Source organism: Agelaius tricolor, unplaced genomic scaffold (genome assembly GCF_023055355.1).
Source record: "Agelaius tricolor isolate 1412-34295 unplaced genomic scaffold, bAgeTri1.0.p SCAF_140, whole genome shotgun sequence".
NCBI lineage: Eukaryota > Metazoa > Chordata > Aves > Passeriformes > Icteridae > Agelaius > Agelaius tricolor.
Window position 1 is genome coordinate 116,720 of NW_027269400.1, and position 8,482 is coordinate 125,201.

Consider the following 8,482-nt stretch of genomic DNA (forward strand, 5'->3'; position numbering starts at 1 on the left):
GTGAGGAGGGAGTGAAGAGGAGGAGGGAGCGAAGAGCAGGAGGTGGGGAAAGAGAGGAGGAGGAGGAGGGAGGGAAAGGGGAGGGATGGAAGAGGAGGAGGAGCGGTTGGGGAGGAGGAGGAGGAGGGGGGATGGAAGAGGAGGAGCGGGAGGAAGAGGAAGAGGAGGGACAAAGGCGGATCGAGGCCGAGCGGACGGAGCCGTTCCCTGCAGCCCTGCCTGAATTCGCAGCCCCCACCTGTGGGATCATCGCCCCCCCCATGGCTCCGGTGAGCGGCGAGGGGGAGCCCGGCCCGGATATCCCGGGGGGTCCCTGGGTTGGGTTTTTGGGGGGATGTTTGGAGAATGAAGAAGTCCAAGGCTGAGCGGAAAAGGCCCCTCGGGGGGACATCGGGGGGTGGCGGTGGCGGCTGCCGGCAGAGGCAGCCTGGAGGAGCAGAGCCCTGTATCCCCCAGGAGGCCAAAGTGGGGAGGCCAGAGAGGGGGGAGCGCCGCCATTGGCGGGAGCCTCAAGAGCCTGGAGAGGGGCAGGGGGGACTCCTTGGAGCCGCTGCAGCCCAGAGCAGAGAATGAGGGGAGAAGGGAGCCCGGGAGCCCAAACAGCCCCGGCATCCCGAAATGGGGAGAGCCAAGAGGGGGGAGCTTTGGGCATTGCTGGCACTGCCAGCAGCCTGGGCAGGGCGGGCACCCAGGAGAAGGGGGACCCCCAATGCAAGCAGCTGGGACAGGGGGGGAACCCCCGAACACCAGGGGGGAGGGACCAGGGAATGGGGAACCCCTGGGAGGCTTTTTCAGGGCTGAGTCTTGGTGTTTAGGAGGGTTTTCTGGAGCCCAGGTTGCCAGTGACTTGTAGAGATGAACTCGGGCAGAGGGAACTTCAAACTCAACGCGCTCATCCCTTGTTTTCCCCAAACCAGGATTTCCCATTGCCAACCCTTGGCAGCCTGTGAGGAAGAGGAAGATGCCCCAGGGACACTGAGGCAGGTGAGGAGGAAGTCAGTGCCCCTTTCCCCTCTGTGCTGCTCCATCTCCCAGCCCAGCACGGCCCTGGGGGGATCTGGTTGCCCTTGCCTGTGGCACGGAGGCAAATCCCATGCTGTCCTTGTCCTTCCTCGCCCAGAGCAGGAGCTGAGCATGGAGAGCAGGGAGGACAAATGCCCGCGGCAGAACCTGGTGGCAGAGGCCGTTTTGAGCGGCTCCACGGCGCAGGAAGCCAACGGGGAGGAAAAGGCCCGGAGCTGCCGCACGAGGAGGGGCTGCAAACGCAGATGGCGGGGACGTGAGGGGGAAAGAGCGGAAGGTGGCCGGAGATGGAGCCAGAGCTCGGAGCTGGTGCTCCATGAGCAGCTCCACGATGGGGAGAAGCCCCACACGTGCGTGGAGTGTGGGAAGAGCTTCAGGTGGAGCTCCAGCCTGGTCCTGCACCAGGTGATCCACACTGGGGAACGGCCCTACGAGTGTGGGCAGTGTGGGATGAGCTTCAGACGGCGCTCGCACCTGGTCAGGCACCAGAGGATCCACACCGGGGAGAGGCCCTACGAGTGTGGGGAGTGTGGGAAGAGCTTCAGCCGCAGCTCCAGCCTCATCGAGCACCAGAGGACCCACACTGGGGAGAAGCCCTACGAGTGTGGGGAGTGTGGAAGGAGGTTCAGCCACAATTCTGCCCTGATCGTGCACCTGAAGATCCACACAGGGGAGAGGCCCTACGAGTGTTCCGAGTGCGGGAAGGGCTTTAAGACCAGCTCCTATCTCCTCCTGCACTATCGGATTCACACGGAGGAGAGGCCCTTCCAATGCCCCGAGTGCGGGAAGGGGTTCAGGGACAACTCCACCCTGGTCCAGCATCAACACATCCACTCCACGGAGAGACCCCACGAGTGTGGGGAGTGTGGGAAGAGCTTCAGAAGGAGCTCCCACCTGCTCAGCCACCAGATGATCCACAATGGGGAGAGGCCCTACGAGTGTGGGCAGTGTGGGAAGAGCTTCAGCCGCAGCTCCAGCCTGATCCAGCACCAGAACATCCACACCGGGGAGAGACCCTACAAGTGCGGGCAGTGCGGGAAGAGCTTCAGCCACCATTCCACCCTGGTCAGGCACCACATGATCCACACTGGGGAGAGGCCCTACGAGTGTTCCGTGTGTGGGAAGGGCTTTACCAGCAGCTCCCATCTCCTCCTGCACTATCGGATCCACACAGAGGAGAGGCCCTTCCAATGCCCCGACTGTGGCAAGGGATTCATGCAGAACTCCCACCTCATCATCCACCGGCGCATCCACACAGGGGAGAGGCCCTACGAGTGTCCCCAGTGTGGGAAGAGCTTCACCTGCAGCTCTCACTTGACCCAACACCAACGGAGGCAGCACTAAGGGAAGCCCTGCGAGTGCCCCGAGTGCGGGCAGAGCTTCGTGCGCTGCTGCAGCTCCATCCCCCACTGGAGGAGGCACTTTGGGCACAGCCCTGGTCACTCACAGTCCCCGTGATCCATGTTGGGAGCACACCTGGCTGCTTCTCCTTTTGCTTCGGCCTTAATTTTTTTCTCTTCTCAATCTCTTTGCAATCCAAAAGGCAATATCGATACACGTGTCACCTCAAAACCACTCAAATCCCAGTGAAAGCAGCTCAGTCTTACCCCAAAAGGGCTCAAACCCACCTGAAAAAACTCAATTCCACGCCAAACTCACTCGTTTCCAGAGCCACCAGGCTTAGATGGGTTTGGAAGGAAGACAGGCAGAAGTGGGATCCCATTTCGGAGCTGTGAGATGGGGATTGTGTGGGGCTGGGTGTGTGGGATGTATTTGATAGCCAATAAAACTCTCAGACTTACTGATTTCTTTCCCGTTCATGTTCAGTCCGTTGCAGTTCTGTTTGCAGAGTGCCGCCTCCCAGAGTGTCCCCTCAGGGTTGCCGCCCTTGGCTTGAGCCCGCCCCTTTCCCCTCACGGTTCCCGCCCTTTTCTCGCCCCCTTTCCCCTCACGGTTCCGCCCTTTTCTCGCCCCCTTTCCCCTCACGGTTCCCGCCCTTTTCTCGCCCCCTTTCCCCTCACGGTTCTGCCTTTTCCTCGCCCCCTTTCCCCTCACGGTTACCGCCTTTTTCTCGCCCCCTTCCCCTTCCGGTCCCGCCTTTTTCTCGCCCCCTTTCCCCTCATGGTTCCCGCCTTTTTCTCTCCCCCTTTCCCCCCACGGTTCCCGTCCTTTCTTCGCCCCCTTTCCCCTCACGGTTCCGCCTTTTTCTCGCCCCCTTTCCCCTCACGGTTCCCGTCCTTTCTTCGCCCACTTTCCCCTCACGGTTCCGCCTTTTTCTCGCCTCCTTTCCCCTCACGGTTCCGCCTTTTTCTCGCCCCCTTTCCCCTCACTGTTCCCGCCCTTTCTTCGCCCCCTTTCCCCTCACGGTTCCAGCCGGTTATTGGAGAGGAGGAGGGGGCGGGGGAGACGGAAGAGGAGGGATGAAGGCGGAGGGAGAGCAGCGATGGAAGGAGGAGAAGGAGGGGGGGGTTAGGGAGGAGGAGGAGGAGGAGAAGGGATGGAAGGGAAGGGGATGAAAGAGGAGAAGAAGGTGGAGATAAGACAGAGGTGGAGGAGGGGGGATGGAAGAGGAGGAGCGGGAGGAAGAGGAAGGGGAGGGACAAAGGCGGATCGAGGCTGAGCTGAAGGCGCTCAATGGCCGAGCTCTGCCTGAATTCGCAGCCCCCGCCTGTGGGATCATCGCCCCTTCCTCCCTATCGAGCAGGTGAGCAGGAGGGGGAGCCCGGCCCGGATAACCCAGAGGATCCCTGAGTTGGCTTTTTTGGGGGGGATGTTTGAAGAATGAAGAAGTCCAAGGCTGAGCGGAAAAGGCCCCTCGGGGGGACATCGGGGGGTGCCGGTGCCGTCCTGCCGGGGACGCCCTGGGGGGATCTCGTTGCCCTTGCCTGTGGCACGGAGGCAAATCCCATGCTCGTCCTTGTCCTTCCTCGCCCAGAGCAGGAGCTGAGCATGGAGAGCAGGGAGGACAAATGCCCGCGGCAGAACCTGGTGGCAGAGGCCGTTTTGAGCGGCTCCACGGCGCAGGAAGCCAACGGGGAGGAAAAGGCCCGGGCATGCAGCACGACGAGGGGCTGCGAATGCAGATGGCGGGGATGTGAGGGGGAAAGAGCGGAAGGTGGCCAGACATGGAGCCAGAGCTCGGAGCTGATGCTCCATGAGCAGTTCCATGATGGGAAGAAGCCCCACACGTGCGTGGAGTGTGGGAAGAGCTTCAGGTGGAACTGCCACCTGATCAGGCACCAGAGGACCCACACTGGGGAGAAGCCCCACATGTGCGTGGAGTGTGGGAAGAGCTTCAGTTGCAGCTCCCACCTGATCAGGCACCAGAGGACCCACACTGGAGAACAGCCCTCCAAGTGTGGGGAGTGTGGGAAGAGCTTCAGCCGGAGCTGCGACCTGATCAACCACCAGAGGATCCACACTGGGGAACGGCCCTACGAGTGTGGGGAGTGTGGGAAAAGCTTCAGCTGGAGGTCTCACCTGATCAAGCACCAGAAGATCCACAGTGGGGAGAAGCCCTACAAATGTGGGGAGTGTGAGCAGAGCTTCATTCGGAGCTGCGACCTGATCAGCCACCAGAGGATCCACACAGGGGAGAGGCCCTACGAGTGTTCCGTGTGTGGGATATGCTTCCGCCACAGCTCCAGCCTTACCGTGCACCAGAAAACCCACACAGGGGAGAAGCCCTTCGAGTGTGGGGAGTGTGGACAGAGCTTCAGCCAGAGGTTCAACCTCATCACGCACCAGAGGATCCACACAGGGGAGAGGCCCTACGAGTGTTCCAAGTGTGGGAAGAAGTTTCAGACCAGCTCCAAACTCCTCCGGCACTATCAGAGTCACACAGAGGAGAGGCCCTTCCAATGCCCCGACTGCGGGAAGGGATTCAGGCAGAACTCCACCCTCGTCATCCACCGGCGCATCCACACAGGGGAGAGGCCCTACGAGTGTGATAAATGCAGGAAGAGTTTTCAGACCAGCTCCCATCTCTTCCAGCACTATTGGATTCACAAAGAGGAGAGGCCCTTCGAATGCCCTGACTGCGGGAGGGGATTCAAGCGCAACTGCACCCTCGTCATCCACCGGCGCATCCACACCGGGGAGAGGCCCTACGAGTGTCCCCAGTGTGGGAAGAGCTTCTCCAGCAGCTCTTGCTTAACCAAACACCAACGGAGGCACCGGTAAGGGAAGCCCTGCGAGTGCCCCGAGTACGGGAAGAGCTTCGTGCGCTGCTGCAGCTCCATCCCCCACTGAAGGAGGCACTTTGGGCACAGCCTTGGTGAGCCACAATCCCTGTGATCCTTGTTAGGAACACAGGTGGCTTGTTTTCCTTTTGGTTTCACCTTAATGTTTCTCTCTTCTCCATCTCTTTGCACTCCAAAAGCCAAGAGGGATGGATCTGTCACCTCAAAACGATCCTAATCCCACTGAAAACAGCTCAATATTACCCCAAAAGAGATCATCCCCACCTCAGAAAACCTCAATTCCACGCCAAACCCACTCGTTTCCAGAGCCACCAGGCTTAGATGGGTTTGGGAGGAGACAGGCACAAGTGTGATCCCTTTTTGGAGAGGTGGGATGGGGATTTTTTGAGGCTGGGTGTGTGGGATGTATTTGATAGCAAATAAATCTCTCAGACTTACTGATTTCTTTCCCGTTCACGTTCAGTCCGTTGCAGTTCTGTTTGCAGGGTGCCGCCTCCCAGAGTGTCCCCTCAGGGTTGCCGCCCTTGGCCTGAGCCCGCCCCTTTCCCCTCACGGTTCCCGCCCTTTTCTCGCCCCCTTTCCCCTCATGGTTCCGCCCTTTCCTCGCCCCCTTTCCCCTCACGGTTCCCGTCCTTTCCTCGCCCCCTTTCCCCTCACGGTTCCCGTCCTTTCCCTGCCCCCTTTCCCCTCACGGTTCTGCCCTTTCCCTGCCCCCTTTCCCCTCACGGTTCCGCCCTTTTCTCGCCCCCTTTCCCCTCACGGTTCCGCCCTTTCCTTGCCCCCTTTCCCCTCACGGTTCCCGCCCTTTCTTCGCCCCCTTTCCCCTCACGGTTCCCGCCCTTTTCTCGCCCCCTTTCCCCTCACGGTTCCCGCCCTTTCCCTGCCCCCTTTCCCCTCACGGTTCCCGCCCTTTCCCTGCCCCCTTTCCCCTCATGGTTCCCGCCCTTTCCTTGCCCCCTTTCCCCTCACGGTTCTGCCCTTTCCCTGCCCCCTTTCCCCTCACGGTTCCCGCCCTTTCCTCGCCCCCTCTCCTCTCACAGTTCCTGCCCTTTCTTCGCCCCCTTTCCCCTCACGGTTCCCGCACTTTCCTCGCCCCCTTTCTCCTCACGGTTCCCACCCTTGGCCTGCATCCTTTCCCCTCATGGTTTCCGCCCTTTTCTCGCCCCCTTTCCCCTCACGGTTCCCGTCCTTTCCTTGCCCCCTTTCCCCTCACGGTTTCCGCCCTTTTCTCGCCCCCTTTCCCCTCACGGTTCTGTCCTTTCTTCGCCCCCTTTCCCCTCACGGTTCCCGCCCTTTCTTTGCCCCCTTTCCCCTCACGGTTCCCGCCCTTTCCCTGCCCCCTTTCCCCTCACGGTTCCCGCCCTTGGCCTGCATCCTTTCCCCTCATGGTTTCCGCCCTTTTATCGCCCCCTTTCCCCTCACGGTTCCCGTCCTTTCCTTGCCCCCTTTCCCCTCACGGTTCTGTCCTTTCTTCGCCCCCTTTCCCCTCACGGTTTCCGCCCTTTTCTCGCCCCCTTTCCCCTCATGGTTGCCGTCCTTTCTTCGCCCCCTTTCCCCTCACGGTTCCCGCACTTTCCTCGCCCCCTTTCCCCTCACGGTTCCCGCCCTTGGCCTGCATCCTTTCCCCTCATGGTTTCCGCCCTTTTCTCGCCCCCTTTCCCCTCACGGTTCCCGTCTTTTCCTTGCCCCCTTTCCCCTCACGGTTCTGTCCTTTCCCTGCCCCCTTTCCCCTCACGGTTTCCGCCCTTTTCTCGCCCCCTTTCCCCTCACGGTTCTGTCCTTTCTTCGCCCCCTTTCCCCTCACGGTTCCCGTCCTTTCCCTTCCCCCTTTCCCCTCACGGTTCCCGCCCTTTTCCTGCCCCCTTTCCCCTCACGGTTTGGCCTTCGGGAACGGGAGAGGAGGAGGAGGGAGGGAGGAAGAGGCCGAGCGGCCGCAGCACAAGAGGAGAGGGAGAATCTCGTGGCCCGGGCGCTCCCTGAAAATGCCACAGCCCCGGGAGCATCACCCCCCATTTTGCCGGTGCTGGGGCAGGGGGAGCACGGCCCAAATATCCCGGGGGGTGCCTGGGTTTGGGGTTTTTTGGGGGGCCCTCGGGGGGACATCGTGGTCCCGGTGCCAGCAGTGGCTGCTCCCAGTATGAGCCTGGTCACTCCCAGTATGGGCCTGGGCACTCCCAGTATAATCCTGGTCATTTCCCCTGCCTCCCTGCATGATCCCAGTCACTCCCAGACGAGGTCAGTCCCTCCCAGTCCTTCCCTATGATGATGGAATTTTCTCCCAGCACGGTCCCAGTTGCTCCCAGTTCCTCCCACTTTCATCCAGCGTGTTCCCAGTTCTCCCAGTTGTCCCTAGCATAGTCCTAGGCTCTCCCAGTATGATCCCAGTCTCTCCCAGCGTGTTCCCAGTCACTCCCACTTGCCCCCAGTGTCTTCCCAGTTCCCCCAGCACATTCCCAGTCGCTCCCAGTCTGCTCCCAGTCCCACACCCATATGGTCCGAGACCCTCCCAGTATATCCCAGTTGCCCTGAACATTCTGGCAGTCATTGCCAGGCCCTCCCGGTTATCTCAGCGTGGTTCACTTGTCCCCAATTTTCTCCCAGTTGCTCCCAGTTCCGTAATTTTGTCCCCAGTTGGCTCCCAGCATGGACACCCACTCTAATCCCAGTATGGTTGTAGCCACTCCCAGTATGATCCCAGTCACTTGCAGCCTAATCCCAGTTGCATGGATTTGCATAAGGGTCTATGAACATTCAACAGGCTGATGTAATTAAAACCAGACTAATTAAGGGGTGTCCCCGAAAATAACTGGGGGGTCTTGGTGGCCATAATACCCTTTGTTCGATGGTCCTTGTCCCCCATTACACCACTCTTTTGCATATTCATAGATCTTTTTGCATATCCATAAACTAATTTACATATTCCAGGAACAAAATTGGCTTCATGCTGTTGGGGGTCCCATCTCCCTCCCAGAAGAATTTTGGGGTCCCATCCCCTCCCCGTGTTTGTTTTTGGGGGTTCTTGGCCCCTCCTGCTCCGTTTTGGGGTCCCGACCCCGTTTTGGATTAATTTGGGGTCCCCACCCCATCCCCAGGGTCACCTTCCCCCCCTCCCCAAATTTCTCTCCTAGCAACTGATGAGTCATCAGCGAGAAGCGCTCTGATTGGCTGGAATTACCCCGCGCGGTCTCTGGTTATTTAACGCAGTGAGAGGCCTTGGTCTCTTCCTGGCAACTGATGAGTCAGAGCCGAGCTGGGCG

At 60.1% G+C, this 8,482-nt stretch overlaps 1 pseudogene; it reads left to right on the top strand.

Annotated features, from left to right (window-relative positions):
- Positions 1 to 116: 116 nt before the first annotated feature.
- Positions 117 to 5,679, top strand: LOC139586797 (zinc finger protein 850-like; annotated as a pseudogene).
- Positions 5,680 to 8,482: the final 2,803 nt, after the last annotated feature.